This window comes from Acanthopagrus latus, chromosome 1 (assembly GCF_904848185.1).
Source record: "Acanthopagrus latus isolate v.2019 chromosome 1, fAcaLat1.1, whole genome shotgun sequence".
Lineage (NCBI taxonomy): Eukaryota > Metazoa > Chordata > Actinopteri > Spariformes > Sparidae > Acanthopagrus > Acanthopagrus latus.
This window is the reverse complement of record NC_051039.1, coordinates 8,305,631-8,328,656: the sequence shown is the minus strand read 5'-3', so window position 1 is coordinate 8,328,656 and position 23,026 is coordinate 8,305,631. Positions and strand designations below refer to the sequence as shown.

The window sequence follows — 23,026 nt, the reverse complement described above, 5'->3', positions numbered from 1 at the left end:
GAGTTTTGCTTCAACAGTCCTGCGAGCTCTTCAAATATTGAACGTCATAAAGGGACAGACATCTTTTAAATGGTTAACCGTAGCTTACATGGCTAATGTTGTTTGCACTCTGTATCAACATCTGTCGGGTACAAGGCTTGCAAAGGCTAAGCGCAGCTAGGGCACGCTAACCTCCTGGGTCATAATAGCTGTATCCACACAACAGACTAGCCGCTTATCTTAACGTTAGAAACAGCGTGTAAGCAGTGTTTTAAAAACCTATTCTATGTCTTTCCGAGTGCTTTTGTCGTTGGTCAGGACTGGAAGGTTTCTCTCACTCAGTCCTTATCAGGTTTCTGCTCGGTGCTGAGAGTTGACCTTCAGACATTATCTTCCCCCACTCTCCTATCATCAAAGGGTGAAGCGATAAGAACTGACTGTGTAGTGATAGAAACCTTCCAAGGCGAGTCCTCTCGGTGCGCTCCTCCTCCTCCTCCTCCTCCTCCTCCTCACCGCCTGCAGACTGGCCGGCTCTGTTGCGGGGACTCCCCGAGCACGAGATTTACTGCATCGACGGTCATCATGGGAGTATGCGGTGGAGAGGGGCTATCGTTCATGGTACCACATCAGAAATGAGACACGACCTCAAGGTCAAACAAGCAGGAGACAGTTACGGTTCAGTGGATTGTTGGATAAGCTAATACCGACATTTCGGACAGTTCACATTGAGCCAGTTTTGTTTTGTTTTTTTTGTTGTTTTTTTTTCTCCATCACATTCATGAAGATAAATAAGTGCAAATGCATGCCACAACCCTGAATAACCGCTTTTGTCTGAGCAGCCTCACCTCAGACGTTCTCCTGGCACCCTGTCGTGCTGAAATTTCTCTTGAAAGAGAGACAGTGACAAACAATGATGACTGTGGGCGAATGTGTGTGTGTGTGTGTGTGTGTGTGTGTGTGTGTGTGTGTGTGTGTGTGTGTGTGTGTGTGTGATGCCACAGCCTTCACACAGCCTCCTGGTCGCGGCACCTGGTGTTGATATGTTCTGTTCGAGTGGGATGCAATTAATGTGACCTACAAAGGCAGGATTTGTTTGTGCTCATTGGTTGGCCCACCTGCAGCTGCTTTTGGCAGGAGACGGCTCCGAGAGTGGCAGTCAGGGGCGATGGTTCCTTTTCCATGTGTTAATTAACCTGGAGGTGACAATACAAAGAGGGCGTTTTTGGCTGCATTTGCTGTTGAGGGGTTACTAGAATCCAAAGAGTTTTACCATATTTATGTCAACTTCTTCAAGCAAAACAGACGGAAAACATTCAGGTTTCTCTGCTTGTCAGTCGAGGGCCACTTCGAGAAAGAGGCGTAATCACGTAATACCAGCAAGAGAAAGTTCAGTTATCAGTTTTATTTGTACAAAAATGTACCCAAAGCAAGAAAATGAGAAAATGCATATCATCTATGCTAATCAAACGAGTGGATTATAGATAAGAGAAAAAAGCGTATTTTAGATTAACACATTATTGATTAAAGTACTCGATTCAAATGACAATCTTAATTCATCACCAGTTTGGCATCTTTATCAAGACTGCATTTGAAAATAAATAGATATTTACAGATATTTTTAAATACCAAAAGTGACATTAGTTCTTACATTTGCGGCATAAATGACTCATAATATTTACCCCCCCCCCTTTTTTTCCTGTAATTACAGTAACAGAGGAGATCCCACATTACATTGCATTTTTACATTTCCCCAATATTTTGTTAGAATTAACACAAAAAAAACCCTATATCAAAAATAATGTCAAGTCAAGTCGAGGTATTAAGTGATGAGTCCCAAAACCTGGAAATCAGTTTGCATTTTTTTGTACTTGTTCTACGAGATAAAATTTAAATTATCAAATGTCCCACAGTTGAACTGCTTAGCGTGTCTTAGCGTGCTGAACGCGGAGGCTCATCTACTCGCCAGTCCGTCTTTACAGGCTGACTTTAGTCTCAAACTATTCTAACTTTGACTTTACAACTTGTAGATTGATCAATTTGTAGGAAACACGTGTGGTAATTGTGTAGTAAGACATTTAGTGTTGCTGACGCCAGCTTATAGCCCAACATTAACTTGTAAGCCTTTGAGAATATTATTGTAATTATTAAAGGTAGCCAGGAACTAGATGTACTGTAATATATAGTTTAAGCTTGAACACAAAGATTTCAAACCTTTTGCTTTCTACCCTTGTACTTACTTTTATCCTGTTTCAGGTGTCCAGTGAGTCATTTTTCGATACCCAAAATATACAAAATAATGACACTGTAATTGGTGGGATGTGATCTTAAGCAATGCATAGTAACTGATAACTGTATTCATAAGTATTTGAGAACCTTCTGTGCTTTTAAATGAATGTTCTGTTGACTCGTGTGTCACAAGCTGTTCGCCATCTTGTTGTGAGCACCGTTGCAGTAGGTTCCCCTGACTGCAGTGCAGCGGTTCATTTCCCACCAAGACAGTTACGACCCCCCGCGGTGCAGTGACGGTGAGTGGGAGCTCTGGAAGTGGGGAGCGAGAGCAGGCCGACGCAGAGCGACCGCCGCACTGATTTATACCCATGTGGGTCATTTTCGGGGGAATTCGTGCTGTACTTAACATAGATGACTCACATCCACTTCAGTTTGTTTTTATGCTCGACACCGAGAGAGCCCTTCACAGTGGCGCCGTGCATCTTTGTAACAGTGCCGCAGAGCTGCCAGGTTTATCACGGCACCAACGGATCTAATGTCCCCTCTGGGTGGAAAAATGTTGCGGTAAAAGTTCGCCGTTATCTGCTGAACTTCCGCCTCCAAAGCTCTGCTGGAAAAACTCTAGTTTGTGAACTTCTCAGTGTTATTTGATTGTTGCGTTTCTTCGTGTTCACTGAGCCTGACTGACGTCGATGGCGAATTCATAGATTAGTGAATAATTGCCGGAGTTGGTGACATATTGATTTTCAGTGGAGGGGGAAAAAAAAATGAGCGCAGTTGTGGACGTTTAAATGCTATTTTTGCTCAAACGGTTGCTTCAAAAAGGACAACAATTTATTAATGCCTTCTTATCGGCCGCCGCATGCATATCCACAGCGTCAGCGGGAAAAATACAAATTAATGTTTGCTTTGTCGAAGAGATAGCGAGGTCGGAAATTCGCCATTGTTGTACGGCAAATTGAGACAGTAGCGCCGTGTGAAGTGAGATAATTACTAATGCATTAGTGACGGGCTTTAGCATGCTCTGAATACCTTAAAGAGGATGTCTCCGATTTAAGCAGATGTATTAGTTGTTTTTCTGGAACAATTACCTTCTAAAAGGCCTCTCAAAACAAGCCATGCAATATTCATCATTTTTCTTCTGGCGAACAGCCCTTTGAAAATTGCTGGTTCTGTGTCCATGTGCGGGGAGACAACAAATTACAAAGCAAGGACATCATTATTGGAGCAGTGCCTTGTCCGGGCTTATTTAGTCCTAAAAGACTCCAGCGCCCGGGTCTGCCCTCAGCGATTTCACCATCCTATTACTCATTTGCTGTTTCAAAACAGAGGATAAACAGCGAAGGAAGCCCAGCGTGTGATGAATGGAAGCAACTGAAAGGTGAGTAAGCTTGATGTTGACTCAGCTTCGGCTTTCACAGCGGGCTTCCGCCGGATTCCTGCGGCTTTCAGGTGTACGAGATAAACAGACGACTTATTCACATCAATTCTTACTTCACACGACCGCGCGCTGGAGTGGAGCCGCATAGATCCAGTAATCAGCTCCCGAGAGATCGACACCAAACATCAAGATTTCACCCTTCCCTTTTCATGGTCTTATTATCTGTATATTTACGGTCTGTTTGCCGCGGAGGCACCACGAGCGATTTTCTCCCTGGAGGTGAAATGAGAGTGGAGAAGGCCATCGAGGGGTCGACGCTTAAACTTTCACGTGAGTTCAAATCAGGTGGACAAGATGAAAACAGGAAGAAGGAAGAGAGGAAGAACTTAAGTGAAACAAACAATACAACAAAGGAAAACAGTATCAAGTTTTTTTTGGCATTTGAATCAGCTACAAAATTAAACTACTGCTGCTGAGCCAGGTTTTCAAATGCATCAAGATCTTTAACACATGTAAACGCAGCCACTGACTGTCGTTTGAAACCAGCAGCGACTGAGTTTGTGACGAACATGTCAGCACACACATATCAACACGCGCTGCACTCACAGAGCGACACCAGCGCTCATTTTGAGTCACGTCTCTGGTGACCCGATGAATGTAAATCCAATATTCACTTTCCGTTTTTTTATTTATTAATTTTTTTTTTTTGTTCTCCAGCAACTCCTTAGAGAAATATCAGACTTTCAAGCAGCAAATGCTCCACTGTGTTCACCAGTTAGTTGCCAACTTTGTCTGCAGTGTGCTGCTGTGAGCAGATAGAGCACTGAGGGCTTATTTCAAGTTGTTTGCTGGAAACAGGGGTGCAGATCCGATGCCAGGATTGGAGGGGGGACACAAAAGTGATTTTTTTGCAACTCATACCATACGACCATAAATCACAACTTCGTACAGGCTCGCCATATCATTCAAAAAGTACAGCACAGAGGATCATTTATTGTGCTTACCTTTCTTGTTTATTTGTATCACTGCTTCCTAAACTGTTACATTAGTAAATCATAATTTTAAGGGTCTCAGGCATGTAATGTCTACTCATGTTCTTATCTTTCGCCTCCCTCCAACTCTCCCAGATCCCCAGTCCTTCTCACCATCTTCCTTTTCTTCCAGTGAATGGGACAACTTTACTTTGCCATGCTTTGGGAAACAGTGACCTGGACCACACGTACAACCAGGACAGACACTGGTTCATTATGGAAGGATTCAAAATACTTCGGTTTAACTTCACAGTGATATAGCTAGCTAATATGAACAAACACCTGATCAATGTGCTCTAGCAAGCAGGCAAGCTATCTAGCTAGTGCATGTAGAATTATTAGGGCTAGTGCTAACAAACAAACAACTTTATCTAGCTAGCTAGCAACCACTAGCTGGAAAATAGCACTAGCTAGCTAGCTGCTAAACTACAGTTACTTCACTACAGGTGGCAAACAGAGTCTGATTACATTTTTAAATCATTTATGAGCACACTACTCTTCTAGTATTAGTCTTCTACTTTTGATTAATATTACTCACAGAAAGGCCTCTGCTTCTGCAGCAAATTGCCAGAGCCCCAGGCTGCAGCCACTTTCAAGAGCTGAGAGAAAGACTGAGGGGGTCGCTTTTTTTTTAAAAGCCTGCTGATGTCATCAGCGTCTGTGTAAGAACTACCCATTCATTTGCATTGTAGTGGAGGAGACCGGAGATGGAATGTGCAGGCAGAAATATATTTGTCAAACATTAAGTGCTCCACCATTTCAGTCATTTCTTTTTAGATGTGAATCTAAAATGAGAAGAATGTGAAGTCTGAAAATACATTTGTTCAATTTTGGATAATTTCGGTTATGTTTATTGAGGGGTACAAATCATGTCTTTCAGAAATTGGGGGGACATGTACCCTCCCCATCCCCCTCTGAGCGCCGTGGATGAGAGTGACGGGAGTAAATCAAGACAGTGAAGTTGAGGCAAATCCAAAACAACGAGCTAGAAGATGCTGAAATTCTGAACGGGCTTGTTGCACCTTTCCCATACAGGTAGTATAGTAGTCATATATATAATCCTAATTTGTAAAGTACCTCTCCAATGACATGAAATGAAAAGTACATTTCCTTTGAATTGTTATGGAGAGCAACAATATAGAATGCATTTTTCCAGTAATGCTTCATTTTAAAGTTCCTCATCTTACATTTTAATTACCAGGTAATGTATTTGAAATTTCTTTCAAAAAGCCCACATTAGTTACCTAAATGTATTCTTTACCTTCAACATGAGTTATTGATAATTGGATATTGTTTATTCTGTGTCCAATCTGAATTTCTGTGAAAAAATAATGCAACACATTTCATTTGTCTTTTTATTGCCATTCCATCCCCATGCATACATGCAGCCATATTCCAATTTCCCATCTAAATTTGAATAGTGTAGTCGGAGATGATCAGCAGAAGTAAGAAGTTGGAATTTTCCCGAAAATGTATTCCATTAGCAGCTATTCATAAATGATTGTTGTAAAATAGCAGAAGATTAATATTCAACACACTTTGAGATAATTATTGTGGTAATTTGATTTGAAAGACATTTCTGACCACTTAATGTGAAATGTGTGGACCTGTCAAAAACCTATTTGTCTCAAAATCTACTTGGGTTCTTTTCTTCACTGTTCTTACTTCTCAGGCATATTTAACTCTGTTCCTTTGTGATCTTTTCTATCAAGTCTTTGTTTTAACATCAAGTCGAAGAAATGAGATATTGTTATGAAAATTTATGCAAAAGAACATCGGCGGCTGGTGAGAAAAATATGAAGAGAAAACGACTTCTTGTCACTTTTAAATCACTTCACAAGGAACATTCTTGGATTAAATTAACTTCCATGTGTTGGCCAGGACTGGCTTGCCTTTCCGTTCCCTTTTACGCCACATTCGGCGTAGAGTGAGGTTCCCTGTTACTTCTGTTAACGCAAATGCCAACTTTCATGTATGGGGATGTTCTTTTGGACATGGAAATGCCTGTAAATGTGTGCAGTACATGTTTGAAGGTCAGGGTCATTCCAGAAATAACACGGTGGTGGAAAAATTGATGACGACAGGTTATTGTACTGCTTTTTCTCTGTGCAGGAGACAAATGTGTTTAATGGACATTTTCAAAAGGAGAGAAAAGCAGCTTTTACAAACTGCTGCAGATTCTGTTTGTATCTCTCTTTTCTGGGTCGGCCATATTTAAGCAGGGACCAATATATTATTTTCATCATCCAAAATTAAAATGACAGCGTCTACAGAATAGATTAAAATATGATTTAATCCGCCGAGAATGAATGCATTGGCGATAAACAAATATGGATTGCAGACCAGCTTGTCAGTGATGAATGATGATAGCGAGGCCGTCCCACCAGCATCCCTCACCTCTGCTGAATGTAGATAGTTCAGCAGGACCCCCCTTGACAGTTTATCAGGGAGACATGTTCAGGTCACAAAGCGCCCGGAAGGTTCCGCCCCCTCCCTCCCGACCCCGCAGACCGTTAGATCACTATCATGGATCTCAGCTTAAAGAACTGTCACCTTACACAGAACGCCTTATGCACGATGTTATCAGAGCTCCTTTTCATGATTATACAGAACAATTTCTCCATGAGAGTGAGTCTGCTTGTACAACAGTGGCTGAGTGGGAGTTTCACATGGTCACGCATATCATCAGAGTGGTCCTTGATGAAACAAATACTCTAACATCAGCTCCAGTGTGAGGAGTTTGTACTACTACCCGATGGATTGCAGTGACATTTTGAACACGTGTTCAAGGTCCCCAGAGGACGAATCATAATGCATAATGTGATTCCTTAACTTTCCTGGTGTGTCACCTTGAGGTTTACATTTGTCCTTCTGAGTGAAATGTCTCAACAACTAGCGGATGGACGGCAATGAAAGCGTTTTACGCACATTCATGGTCCCCGCTGGATGAACTTTGTTGATCATCATGTCAAAAGCTTAATTAATGCAATACCTTGGTTTCTGACCTGCTACCTTCAAAATGGAATGATACTCCCATAAGCTTCAGCTGTGCTTGCCAATTAGCAAACGTTAGCATGCTAAGCTAAGATGGTGGTCAACATTACCAACAATGAAAGGCTGCGAAACATCAGCATGTTAGCATTCAGAGTTTAAAATCCATTTGCTTGTCATGTTTTCTGTTAAAAGTCAAAGGGGGGCTTAAAGTTGCGATATGGAATCTTTTAGTTGAAAGCATTAAAAAAATGAACTAAAATGGAAAAATAAGAAGAAATAAAGTTTTCAAGTAATCACGTCTATGTAGCGTATTGAGTTACAGTGATATCAAAGCCCCTTTGTGGGTGTTATAAACACAAATACTCCCCTGGTCTCACTATAAGGACCACTAGCTGCACCTCTAACTGGGCTAATACGCTAATGGCAGCCACATTTAGCAGCAGTGAGAGGTTTCTCTGGTGATATGCTCCCCTTTGTTTGAGTATGAATTTGACAGGTGAAAAATTCTTTCATATTACACCTTTGAGCTCTTCCCAGGATGTTGAACTGCGGTTCAACTACAGGTGGTCAGTGAGTCAACTCCCTTGGCCCAGTGATTGATTTTCTGATTACTTTCCACTAGTTTCTAATTGATTCTTCTGATTTAACTAGAAATTAATAATAAAAAAAAACATTACTCGCATTTCAAATATTGATGTATACAGACAGTTGTTCTTTTAATGAGAATGAGTATAAACAGTCCCACCACGCGGTCCATCACCTCCAAAGTCTCTTGAAGAAACTCAGAGTTTATTCTTGGCCTCGGAACAGTTTACAAAACAATCTCACCACACGTCTACTCAGTAGCTGGAATTTCCCTTATTGTCATGTAATTGTAGATTTTCAAATCTGAACACTTGATTTCTTGTCCACGTTGGTTTGAGGTTCCAGGATCATTCTGCGCCCTGGAAACAGCAGCTTTGCCACATGGTTCGGTTTTTTTGTTTATTAGCCTTTTTCTGCCCTTCAGTTGAATGGAGCGTTCACCTTCGCGTCCAGTCTGTTGCAGCTGAACTGTAGCCGCGGTCGAGGGAATGATTCATCTGCTGCAACCGTGTGCTGCTAGCAAAAGAAAAAGAACCACTTCGAGTGTGAAGGTAATTGACGGCTTTCCAGCTTTAATTATCATGCATGTCAAGTTCTTCCATACTTTCTAATGCATTTCTTCCCCTCATGTAAAGGAATTAAAATGCTCTGTCTGTCTGTTCAATGCTTGAGTTGCCTTTCCATTTATTTAAGTTTCAAAAAAGACAGATTACAAACTAATTTAAGCACTGAGTTAAAATAAAAAAAAGAAAGGTGAACTGGCAGTTACGTGCAGCATGATAGAATGCTTTCAAAAGCCATCCCAATTGCTAGAATAAGTGATGGTAAGGTAGGTTTCTGTAAACCAGACATGTCGAAAACTTTCTTTCATTACTTTGCAACTCAGTGTTTCATTTTATGTTTAATTTTCAGTGTTATTCTTGGACAACGCTGTGCCTGGTCTGGTTAGATTAAGGCACAAAAACCACTCGGTTAAGGCTCAGAACAAATCCATGTCTTGGCTCACCTGGTTCTGTCCTCAATAACTAAAGTTTGACGAAAAATTGTTGTGACATCTGGTTTAAAATGTCCAGTTGTTTCATACTTATAAATGTTGAAACCCTTATAAGCGCTGTCCTAAAATGGTCTCTAGCCTGGCAGCTGTAACGGCAGCACATACTGTCCCCCTTCTGGACATGCGAACTGACCGGGATGTAACAAGTATCGATATGGATATGACGTGTGTGTGTGTGAAATGTACAAAATCAGCACATCCACGGTTTGCAGAAAGGCACAATGGCCGCATTTAAGTCTGGTGATCGGGACTGAAAAAAAACCAAACATTTGCTGCACAACGAGAGACGCGGCTCATTTATGTTTGTCAAATTACTAAACGGGTGGCTTTCGAAATCCATTTGAATGGTTTATTTTATTCGAGTGCGCATGGTTGAAAATGTACACAGAGACAAATATATTTTTTTCTTTATCCTGCAAACCTCCTGCTCGTATTTCTTTATTTAAGCTCGCAGTCATGGCTGGGTGTGAGGAGAAAAGCACAGCATCCATCCGTGGAACAGACCCAGAGCCTAACACTGGAGGAGGCGAGATGAACAACAATGGCGCCTTTCTCTCTCCAAAAGCACCAGAGACAATTTGGCTCCGTGTCCATTTGGCTTCTGCTCTGACCATCCATCCATTCCTGAGTACAGAGCCCCCGTCTAAGAAGTGTATTATGGTCAAATATAGAGCCCCTCGAGAATAAATTCTGCACGCTGCCAAGACCGGCAGTAAAATGAAATTCAATTAAATGACAACTTAAAAAAAGGTTTAAACACAGTTCCCAGACTTTGCTACGTTATAAACAACAGGCGCCGTTAGAATCGTGATAAGAGGCAGGATATAGTGTTTTAATCATTTACAAAAATAGTTGGCCCTCCTCCACTTATTTCTCCACATGAAACCCACTCACATAAACAAATCCACCCATGCACAGCACCTCACTCAAAAAAAAAAGTGGTTAAGCCTGCATGAAATTGGCTATAAAGACGGGGTAAATACATGATTGAGCTTTCATCAGGGATAAAACAGAAACACAAAGCAAGTATTCCATTTCAAATGGGACTTAATATTTCAACATCTCAACACTTAAAGGTCCCATATTCTGCTCATTATCAGTTTTGCAGTTTTATTTTTTGGTGTCTACTAGAAAATGGAACTTCCTTAATGTTAAACAAGCCGTGGTGAGGGCATCACACCACAAACTTGTGGAAGTCCTGGGGGCTTGTTTGAAGACGCAGTTTCGCAATATTTATACAGCACCTACACCTGCTTTATAATGAAAAAAACATGGAAACCTCACTTTCTTACCATAACCCTGCAAAACAGGCTTTCTTTGTTCGGCGGTGCTAATAATTGGAAAAACAATCACTAGTTCACATTTTCCTGAGCTTGAGCATGGAAAAAAGCTAGCTGACTTTGTGATCCACCAACACGCATCTGCTGACATCCTCCAATGAGATCAGTTCCGCTGATGGACATTAGAATAAAAACATACTTTAAACACACTGAAGTGCACACTTTTACGACTTTTGCATCTGGGTTTTTGGAATATCCCCACTTTCAGCAGGTTCACTGGAAGCAACTTGTGCGATTCCAAAGAACGTGACATCTTGTTGACTTAATTAGAGGCCATTTCAAGCTCTCTGATTAACACAGTATCATTCTTGGTGGAGCAAATGTAAGAGGAGGAAGTTGTTTATGGTGCTATAAAGTGAATGTCATCATCGTCAGCCCACACCAAAGTAGAACACCCTGCATTAATGTATGCTGTAAAGCCCGAAGGGATTCAAAAAAGTCGGCTCAGTGACGTCAAAGTCAGACAGACAGACAGATAGACAGACAGGGTTTTCACTCTCACTGGGGTGTTGACAGACTATCGTCTGGCAAATGATGCCACTGCTGCAGGACTCAAACATATAAATATACAAGTCATTTTGTATCAAGTTAAATTGGAAATCTTTATGAACACACACACGCAAATTGATAATGAGCAACACATTAAGGATTAAAACATCAGGAATGAGTGTTATTGTGCCAGAGAAAACTGCACAATTTAAATTATAATGGCGGCTTCTACTTCTTGAACAGACACTGAAATGCGCAATGAAAGTACAAACAAATGAAATCCCCAAATAACTGTGGTAGATACATGGAGATATTCTGTTACTTTACTGCAAAGATTGAATCATATTCTTACTTTGCCCACAAGGCTGTGTAAAATTGAACCGCAATGTATCTGCAAACTGTCTGGAGGACAATGTTAATGTAAGGTAATAGGAACTTCGCCTTCAGCAATGAAAACTCCTCTCACCAGCAGCTCATCAAATGTCCTCAACATCCTGACAACCCGGACCTTCTTGGGTTGATGTTACATTGTTAAAGAAAAGAAATTGTCACCAAAGATCCTGCTCCAACATCCTCAGCTGCATTAGCAGTGACTCATTCTGCCTTCCTTGTCTTCTGTTTGACCTGGATTATGTTCTGTCTGCAGGCACATACCAGAGATCGCCAGCAGTCAGAGATCTGAGGAGGTAACAGGACTCAGGAACAAACATGAGTGTATCCGAGGCAACCATGGCTCGATCTCCCACGAAGACACATAAATCTCATTATTAAAAAAACGTGTATTTTGACTATGTCGCACCTGTTTCAGAAGTCTTCATAAAAGAAACAGATGACAGATCAGAAACCCAAAAAGTGGTATTCAACAGAAGGCGCAGATGCACAAGTTTACCCAAATTAACCCGAGCCCAGAATTCTTAACAAAACAAATTTTGAATCTCAAGCATGTGCCGCTAGTCACTTTGAGTTCCTGCCAGTGGAAGCAAATACTTTCAAAGTCCAACACATTTGAATTTTGTCTCTTCAGAATGTACAGATTGCATTTTATGTCGAAAATTAAAAGTCTGTTGGGCAAAGGGAAAATGTTGGCAGCTACTCTCAGGAGAGCTGCAAACATTACTTCAGAAGAAGGACGACTCGTGACTTCAGGGAGTCCCTGTCCTTGAGTGTGTTGGCATCTGAAAGATTTATTCAGTGAAGATGAATATGCTACTCTAAACATCCATCTCTAAATTTGACACTTTGGTATAAAGAGGTAATTCACTGGGAAAGTCTGTGGCACTGAGACCTGAATCGCACAACTGACGGTCAGTGTCTGGCTCAAGCGTCAGGAGTAAGAGCTTACTTAAAGCAACTACATCATACTGACGATCAGCTTAGGCACACATTTTCTGCTTCTGCCTTCACCACAACGTGACCAACTGCACGTCCTGAGTCAGAGTTCTTAATATTGAATCACAATAACCTTTCCTGAACCTTAACAAAGTGTCAGTTGCTTAACCTCAACTAGACTTTGTTGACATGCAGCAATTTTGTAAAAATAAGCAATAAAACATTTTTCCAACATCAATATTCAAGTAATAGCAGCCTTTTTGAGACTGAGAGCAACCTCAAGGACAGAGAGTAAAATGGAGGGCAAAATGTTTCATAAAATCCCCTTTAAAAAAAAAAGTATAAAATTCTAAATGGGTCGGCAAATATACTTGAGCCTGCCCATGCAAAGTATATGTGTGGGAAACAATGTGCATTTTCATTTAATAGTTTTCATGTATTAGGCACTGGCGGGCACCGTGTTTGCCATCACCAGGTTGGCAAATCCTGCTATAAAACTATAGCTGTACAGCACTGCTTTAAGCTAAATGCAAATGTTAGCATGGCAACATTTTCAGTGACAGCAAAAATATGCTAATAAGCAGTAAATACAGAGTGCAGCAGTACAGTAAAATGCTGGCAGTCAATTTCCACAAACCATTGATGTGTTCACATTTGTTACACAACTGGATGTTTTTATGGAGGCCTCAGGACAATTCCCAGCTGTGTCTGTGGTGACAAAACAGGTATTTTAAACCAAGACATGATCTTTTCTTAAACGTAACCAAGTGCGTTTTGTGCCCAAACCCAGGCAGAGCATAAGTACAGCACTGTCACAAAATACAATTGAAAACTGAACCTCAAACACAAAATCACATGAGGTAATAAAAAGCTGCAACAAGTTGGTGAATCAGAAAATCACCAAATACATTTCAGTATATCCTGTGAGGACCATGAATCAGTACCCAATCAGTTTTGCCAACTTGCCAATCTACGACTTGTCTGGCCCCATTTGTGACCTTTTTTCACAAAAATGCCCAAAGAAATATCTTGCAACTTTTTGAAAATACCTAAGCTCTCCTCTCTTGAAAAGAATTCCCAATATTTCCTACCTTATCTTATGCTGTAATCCATATCAAGTCGGAGGTCAAGTCACTATAACAAAACTTCTGAGATGAACATAGATCACACGGCTTCTGGCGAGACATGGACACACAACTTAGCTGCTGCTGATAATGCTTTTGGAGTTATGCTATTGAGAAATGGCTACATTTTGTGCCATAGAAGTTTCTCTAAAAAATGTACCTGCAGACTGGACTCCACTAAATCATTTTTTAGCAGCTGAAGCTCTTTACTTCCCTTATCATGCACACACACACACACACACACACACACACACACACACACACACACACACACACACACACACACACACACACACACACACACACACACACACATATGGTCCATTTGGCATGGGCTCCTGTGGGGAAAAAGGAGTTGTAGGGGAGTTTGCCAGCTGAGCGCTGGCTAACTGCGCAGAGGAGGGGGCGGCTGAGTAACACGACCATATACCACACCACAGCCCGCAGCACTGAGGCACGGAGCGAGGCAGTAGCCATATACATACTCCATCTGTGGAGGAGACAAATGAACTGCAGTTTTATAGCTTATCCTGCTGAGCCGGAACATAAGAATGTGCTGGAGGTTTTTTAGAGAACCAATTGGTAGGAAAAATGGTGAGGGAAATGCTGACTAGTGGGGAACTAAAAAAAAAAAAAAGATGATACCAAACAAACTTTGCTGAGCAAAATAGAGACGGCTGGCTGTTTAGAAAGAGATTATTTTGTGATGAGATTCTGTCGCAGTGATATTGCTCAGAGTAGCTTTCTGTAGACACTACGGAAACTGGTAAACATTTTCTTCCACAGAATATTTGGAGCAGGTGGCATAAGTGAAGCTATTCTAAGCAGCTGATGACCCGTCGAAAAATCAACCCCCGTGTTTTCTCAGCACTTTTTTTAAAAATACTGCGATCCCCTTTTTTCCTGGCATCAGCCACATTTCTGCACCACGTTGCCGAATGCACCAGCGAGGACGTTAAACGCTGCAAAGATGAAACGCTGGCATCTCTTCATTGGTTACCTAGTCGGCATTGATTTTGTGATGATAGTGCTCGCTTTTAAAACATGATTGTGTGGCCCCGAGCTATATTTTTAATTCTCTTTGAGCCAGTGTGCAGCCTCAGATCCACAGGGCGCTTAACACTGAAGGTGTGGAAAAGTCTTTTCTGATCATCTTTACTCTTTTTTTATTAATACAAAATAAGTGATGCTGCAGCACAGAGGATGTTAGTTTAATCTAATTGCCTCAGAAGGTGAAATCTCCTGCTAACAGCATCAACAGTTGAAGGTCCACCCCCACAGGACGTGACTGTGGATGATTGATACCTTCCTGCACCTGTTAAAATGGGGTAACTTGCATCTTTATTATTTTATCTTTAGTACAAGCTGTATGTATCTATTAATATTAGATGCTCCTACAACATTTTTGAGTTGTGTGTTATTTGATTTTTCAGCGTCTGTTGATTAATGAGCATTATCCCTCACTGCCTGGTCTGAATGCCCATTAAAGCTCATCAGCCAAGTTTTTTCTCTGTGTTTGGTTCGTTTTAATCAAGCATAAAGAGCGCTATCATGCAAACCTGATTCAATCATCATGTCTTTTATTGTTAAATCAAGGTTCAAGGTGATGCACAGGTCATTGCAAAACACAAAGTTTCATAACAAAGGACATAAAACATTTCACACCAAAACCGGAGCTCTTAATTAAATCGCGGCGATCTGAAATCATCCGTGTTACGGTGTGTGTGTGCTAGTGTGTGTGTGTGTCCACGGTTCCTACTGGCACGATAACACCAAGTGAGCGCCGAGAGTAAATCTTTGTAGAGGTGCTTGGCTCACCTTCTTGGTGCTAACTGCACACCTGCAGAGCATAGATTAGACCTGAATTATCTGAGGAGCAAGCGTCTGCTGCTGCCTCTCCACCCTTAATCTTAGCTTTCATCTGTGGCTTGTTATTGCTGTTTTCCTCTTTCGACTGAAAGTACTGCTCCAGGACTCAGTGTCTCTCAGAACACCTTGGATGTGGATAGCATGTTTAACTGCCATGGGAACTTTTGTGTTACAACAACAGCAGCCGCATTTCAGGAAGCCGAGCGGTGCATACGTGGTCGTGTGCCTCCGTTTTTCAACTGGAAGTTCTCACACAGTCTCGGCAGGACTAACAGATGGGATGAGTCCGAGGGTTTAGGAGGGATCCACAGGAAGATCAACCACACACAAGCGCAGTCACCTCGTTTGACCACAGCCACACAGAGGCAAGCTATGCTTGGGATCTGAATATAGATGCTTTGGTGCTCCACTGCCAGAAAACGAACATTGGCCAAGTTCGTTAAAGACGTGAAGCTGACAATTATCCAACTCTATCAGCTCCAAACTTTACAGGTACAAAAATCCAAGACAGGAAAATGATGAGGGTCGATGCGGAGTCTGTGGAAAAAAACATGTCCAGGTGGTGATTACCAAACTTCCAGCTGGTGTTTGACCAGCAGTGCTGCGTCTGCTCGTCTGCCTCCCTCTCACATCCCCTCCTGATTGTGACAGACTGACTCGAGCATAAACTTAAAGCTTACTTCTCCTGAATGCTGGGATGCGCTGCTGCCATTAATTACGGCGCGGCAAAAGCACGATGGAATCAATCATCATTATCACCTACGGAGCTGAACAGACACGCATCGTCTTGTGATCAAATTAAGATGACAGGGAAAACAATTGGCTCGTTAAATATGGGATTGTTTAGGTATAGCACCTCTGCTCCTTTCAAGTGAAGCTGAATCAGATTTCCAAGCGTTTCCAAGATATTATCATCGCCACTGTCACAAAGACAATCGGATCACTTTCCATTTTCCACAGAGCGGCAACTAGCAACAATGCGGGACAAAACATGAAGTGATTTATTCATTTCTAGTTTTATGCTAGTTTTAGCATAAAACGGTAAACTTCTGTTCTATTTTGGCTGTTTAATCACATGACAACACTGTTTTCTGGGCCCGAAAACACAAACTTTTGAAACTGCGTTCCAGATTGCAATCCGAAACTGGTAAACTGGCAATAAAGAATACCTGTAGGAACTGCGACAGTTGTTTTTCATGGATCCATTTGCACGAAGATCGTTTTCACAATGTTGTTGTACTAACGCAGAAGTGAATGCTTTCCGTTTTTAGCAAAACACTTATCATGTAAAAGTGAAAGTGGATAGAAATGATTCAGGGCTGCCAGCCTGAGAGGACTGACATCTAAGCCTTTATTTTTCCCCGGGAGATTTCAAGTCTGGTGGCAAAATAGTGAATGTCATAATTCTGCAGCCAGAGAAGCGTGCAACCAACACTTAATATAAATCTATTAAAATACTATTTGATATATGCAAAAGAGCATGAGAGAGACATGCTGTTGCATGACTAAAAATACAATGACTTTAAAAGAATGAACGTTTTTAGCTTCTTTTCAGGAACACTGCAAATCTATTCTATTCTCTCTGAATCAGCAGTAGAAGGGACCTGAAAGAAAACGACAGGGAACTTCTGCTTTAATCTATAAAACACAGTGGGGCTGATTTAAATGTGTGTCCTTGGCTAAGTGATTGTATTTTAAACAAGCTTGATATACTGTATATAAGGTTGTATAATGTGGCTTTAAACTCCCACTGACTCTGATCTACTCGATCCCTTGGTATCTAACTAATTGGTCGAGATAAGGACACAAAACGGATACCACAATTACAGCCTGTTCTGGAGCAGTGCCTCAGTTGAGGTCAGCTGACAACAGGTAATTGGACCCAAAGGAAGACTTAGGTGTTGTTTTGAAGCAGTCCTACTGGTTCAAAGTTCAGGCCTCCAGTCGGAAACTGGCAGGCAGGTTTGAAATCAAGCAAATACACAGAACCAGCGGGCAAGCGGGACCACACGAAAGGGAATTCACACAGAGAACAGACATTCAGGAAACAGAGCTGTTTACTGCTACAGGTACAGGGGAAAGCATTGATTATCAGGCAGAGACAAAGTATGAGAACTGAGAAGTTCACTGCAGCTTACTGTGGTTAACGACTAATTGGGATGAGCTGGACAGGCAGAGGACAAGGTCAGGCAGAGGCAGCTGGTGGACAGGTGAGGAAGAGCAGTAAGCGAGTTTATTCATAACCTTCAACTGCTTCTTTTCTGCTCCAACTTCTGCCCCACTCCTCCTCTCCTTCCCTTTTCTCTCTTTCCTCTGCTTGTCCTTCAACCACTTAAACTTTGATTGGCGTTCACCTTCAAATAAGTGATGATGTTTAAGGGAAGCCCATTGACATAGTGAGGTAGCTGACGTTGACTACTGTTAGTTGATGCCACATTAACAGAGGGTTGACTACATAAGAAAGAAGGAAGATTAAGAAAACTCACAGGAAAGGTAACAACTGTTAAAAAAAACTTCCAACTTAAGGTGCTCCTGAGATTTTATACCTCCATATTGTGTGAAAAAAACCCAAACCAATGCTTTATAACCTCAGATTTTTCTCAAACCATGAATGTAAAAATCCAAGTACATGAATGAACACAAACCAAAAGATGACACTACTGTAGTGACTTATTTGGTAATGAGACAGCTGAAACAGAACTTGTTTGAATCTGGATACACCTCACTTATTTAAGACACACACTGCGGGGAATATAAGTAGAGCAGGATGCAGCCCAGTCACATATGATACATCTGTCTGGTTTTGAGGTGGTCACATTAGCAGGCGAAATCAGATGCTGAACTATAAATCAAAACCTGCGTCGTAGGTATCTATAATTATATCTTAAGACTAATTGCAGCTGAGGAGGCAGATGAGAGGAAATGACAAAGATCAAACCATGACTGGGTCTGGAAAATTCCAAATTCCAGATTAGCACTGGGAGCTAGCACAAGGGTGGGGGGGTGGTACTGAAACTGAAGAAGGAAGAGAGGTGACTTCCACAACTTATACGTGAACTTTAATTCCAGTATTGATGGAAATTCTGTTTGTAGCCAGCCATTTAAAAAATACATCTCAGAAATGCCCCATGGCGCTGTACTGTAATAAAAAATGTTAGGGCTAGGGCAGGCAGATGTAAGGAGTACTACCGCCATGCTCGAGCACTTGAATTGGAAGCATCCCAGGGCGGCTGGATCCAGCAGTGTGGCAAAATGCCACATTTGGTGCAGTGGTTGTGGAGTGTCACTCCACGGTCCGTGAGTGACGTGTTGGGGACCCCCACTGATTAGTTTGCCAAAAGACAAAGCTGCTATGTTGTTTTGCTGCTGGCCCTCTGGTCCTACTAGTGATGGGCTGTCCTCATTGATGGATTAGAAATAACAGTAAACAACCAGAATTAGGATCATCAGATCAAATCATCAAATCAGATCATTTCCATGTTTTAAACTGGGGCAAAGACGGGACGGAAGTGTCTATTGTGTACCCTCTGTAGTATTTATCCATGCAAAAATACATGCCTTGCTCCTGACCTGTTCTGCTCTGTTTATGATCTCCAGTCATGCCTCTGCCACAGTATGGTAAGCATGCTGGTTACTAGTTACTCCTACTACCAGTTACTTTGTGTCCCCAACCAAAAGTGATACATTAGGATTGGACATCATTTAATATTGAAATATCAATGACATGTGTCATTTTTTATTCAGAATGTTATTTGGGGTAAATGTGTTGTTATATAAAGTGAGTAACAAAAAATAATAGTTAGAATAATCCCCCCAAAAATCGATAGTTCGAATTGAAAAAATAATTGTTAGGTGGAGCTCTAAAAAAATTCAATCAATCCATCAATCAATAAATCAAACTGTAATCCAACTGTTGTCCAAAGCGGTCCAAAATGCTTTAAAAGTGATGTTACATTTAGTTTTTAGAGAACACTAGGTGTGAGCGATTAACCCTCGCCTATAATTTACAGACATCTTGGATGCTCCTTCCAAATGCTTCCAACCATTTTCGGTACTGAAATACAACATTCCAATCCAATCTACAAAGGTCTGATTGCCTCCGCTGTTTTTCCAAATGGGGAAATAGCTGTCAGTGAGCATGACACCGGCCGGTTGGAATTGTGGAAATAAATCTAAGACATGGGCATCGACTGAGAGGTCTTGTGTGGCATGAAATGCAGCATGGAAATGTGGTGCGGGGTCTACTACATGTGTGGATTTACAGCACCGCAGCCTGTAATGGATGGCACATTTTATGTCACACCATCTGCTTAAGACACAGGGCGTTGCCTAAACATGTTGCTCTACATCTCAGCGACTTTCAGGGGAGACAACTCGTGTCTTCAAACCATACGAGAGGGTCAAAGTTTCTGAGTTTTGACATCACAACAACAATGTTTCCCACAGGGTTTATCCTAAACCAGCCTTGTCTCTGTGGTGCTCTGTTATTCTAACCACCAATCCATTAAAACTCTCTGTGTGAGGTTTGCGTGAGGAGGCAGCAGAGGTTGTTCAGAATAAGGCCATACCGCTCTAAACACCCCCCTCATGCTCAATGGAGCATTTCAAGACCCAGCAGGGAACCGCTGGCCATAATATGGGGATTTCAGCTGGCAGTCAGGTGTGAAGTGTCTGACAGACAGAGAGGTCATCTGAAACTGCAGGGAACCAACATGACGGCCCGCCATGTCCCTATAACACAGAGGGGGGACAGCTGCAGCAGACACCGGGAAAAGCAAGGGTGAGAAGAGGAAGTCACAGTTCAGGAAGGTGTAAAATAAACAAATGTATAGAACTTGAAAAGAATGTGCTTTTTTATTTCAGAGGACAAACACGACAAAAAATATATGTTAAATGTAATGTTACCAGCCTACTCAGGACATTGTGTTTCATTTAAATATGGCACAAACGCTGTTGCGATGACCACATTTATCACGATCACTTCGTCCATAATCACCACATTATTCACACATACAGAACTGACACCACCGTAACAGCACCCTATGATTTACTACATCGATTAATTGCATATTTACGCAGAATCTTTTTCATATACTGGGTGGTGGAGTGTTGGTACCGCTGTGTTAAGGCAACTGTATCGTTTCCGTTTTCGCAAATACCAATAACACAGGACAAAAAGCTGAGTTTACACAGTCATTAAGTCTATAATTAAGATGTGAAAGTAGTCAGAAATGGTGCCAGGCTGCCAACTTGACTGGATTGCAGGTCGGCCTTCATTTACCCAGAAGGCGTCATGCCCAGGTGCATTTTTTTGTCTTGAAAGGTTTATGGGGAACCAACCAAAACGCAAATTGTTTCATTAATCTATACTCTGTGCAATCAACATTTTCTTCCCAATGGTATAATGCAACGTTTGAAGATATGATAAGTTTTAATTCTAGTTTAAAATGTCTGAACTCATTTTTTGTTATATAGTTTGTTGAGTTGTGTACTTACTGTATCCCAATTGATTCCAACAATGTTCAAACCAGAACACTGGGTTGAAGTAACAATTCAAAACCACAAGTTTTTGCACTGAACATTATTTCTGAGTGTACTTAAAGAATTAAGTGTGAGCCTATTCACTTTGCACGACAGCTCGGTTTGAATCCTGGAGGCTCCAAGGTCATGAGAGATGATTTATTTCTTTTATCTTATACACACAAGACAGTAACTCACATACAAGTGATTATTGTGTGTAATGAGATAAAAAGCCATTTTGCCAGGACTTCACGGGCTGTTAGTTTAGTTACAGGGCTATTACGAGTTTATCGTCATCTTACAAGTGCATGATGACCTCACATAAATCCAGCTGAGCTCCACCCGCCGCAGGTCTAATCAGCAAAATAACTGCACACACCTGCGAGGGGACGCGAGGAATTTAACCTACAACTGAACAACAGATTTTATAAGTTGACGGCATGTTTTCATATGTAAAATGAAAGTAACTATTAGCTAAAGCTGTCAAATAAATGTAGCTTGGTAAAAAAAATAAAACATTTCCCTCTGAAACATATATAGAGTAAATGTACGTAGTTACTTCCTGCCCACCGGCATATTCAGTACATTCAATATTTGCGCAGGTCGTCTTCCTCTGTGTGTTTTGATGCCAGATTTATGACTTCATGGTTCAGTGCTCGAAGCACAGAGCGCTGTCTGCACACCACAGAAACCAAACCATTTTAAAATGTATAGCTCTTAATACGTGCTTGGGTACTCGTGATAATGGACAGTTATTCTGCCATGTCCGTGACCAACCTGTTCAGCAGCCATTTAGCGGGAGAATATTGTAATAGCGAGAGTCATTTATCAGCCCCGATGGCTCGTCAGACAATGACTGTGATTTCAGGACCTCGCTGTCACAAACAGCTCTCACAGCCTTTTCTCTGCATCCAAAGAGGAACGCTCAGCCTCTGTTCTTTCCTCCATTTTTTGTTCTCTCACAGACACTGCAGCCCTGTATTCCCCTCCTAATTAGAAGGCAGAGAGGATCAGATGGATGATGACAAATGAATCTCCAAATGGCTGTCGCTGGAGACAGAGCACCCTTAGTGGAGCTCCCCCACTGTAACCATGTAACTGTTAACAAGCTTCAAAAGACTTCTTTTTCAGCCACCTTGTTCATTGGAAGCTGTGTGCACTTGATAAGGAAAGGAGAGGAACATGAGCATGTTGGAGGGAGTGTAATGGTTACTGAGGATTTTCGAAGCGTAAAGTCGCGGAGAAACATTCAAGATCGTACGGATGATTGTGCATTCATGATTTTTTTCATTTCTTTTCGCCCAAACACAAAGCAACAATACACTGCCTGCTGCAAAAAGAAAACCAATCAGACTCGTGTTCTTATCTACATGTGTCTGATTTCAGACAGGGAAAATGTCTCTGGCTGTATTTTGAATGTTTCCAGCAGGCTTCGTTTAAACACCCTGTGAAAAAAAGGGGGTTTGAAATATGCACATGAATGCTACATGCATGATATCATGCTAATCGGTTAAAGCTGTGCAGGTCCCGGATGAAAAATTAGCAACCTCACTGGTTGATTATACATGTAGAAGATGTGGAAATATAGGAACAGCATTGTATCACCGTGGGGAGCTAATTAGGCCCTCTGTCAGTCTTTGTGTCATAAGCAGACATGTTGTAGGGGAAGATGTCACAGTGTCTTGTAATTTCACTCTGGCGTCGCTCTGTTTGGCTCACGTAGCTTACATACCTCACTGAATTAATGCTGCGTTGTTTGAATTTTTGACAGTATGTTTCACTCTGCAAAAGAGAATGAGTAGTACAATGTAATGTCGTCTCAGATAATAAACGTGGCTGGAAACACTGTAAAAGGTTTCATTTGTAAAAAAAACAAATTGCCTGAATTTGACGTTAACTCCCAAACGACAGGGGCAAAGCTTTGGAGACGGAGCGTCGTTCATTTTTGTTGTAGCTGTTCAGTGGCACAGGAAGCCAAAAAGGCTCGACTCCTCTGCAATAAAATCACCCAGCTCTTCTGCGCTGTGGGGCCCATAGAGCATGCGCACTAGAGACTTCCATAGATGGATCCGGCAATTTCTTTTGGAGTAAAAGGCTCAAAT

At 41.6% G+C, this 23,026-nt stretch overlaps 2 long non-coding RNA genes across 2 annotated transcripts; one reads left to right on the top strand and one right to left on the bottom strand.

The window, feature by feature from the left end:
• Positions 1–440: 440 nt before the first annotated feature.
• Positions 441–5,226, bottom strand: LOC119024319. The gene is made up of 3 exons (XR_005076451.1): positions 5,159–5,226; positions 1,095–1,172; positions 441–623 (listed from the first exon to the last, which is right to left on the bottom strand). It is a non-coding gene; the product is annotated as an uncharacterized LOC119024319 (long non-coding RNA).
• A 216-nt stretch (positions 5,227–5,442) lies between these two features.
• Positions 5,443–12,600, top strand: LOC119024287. Its single transcript, XR_005076446.1, has 3 exons — positions 5,443–5,655; positions 8,624–8,750; positions 11,729–12,600. It is a non-coding gene; the product is annotated as an uncharacterized LOC119024287 (long non-coding RNA).
• Positions 12,601–23,026: the final 10,426 nt, after the last annotated feature.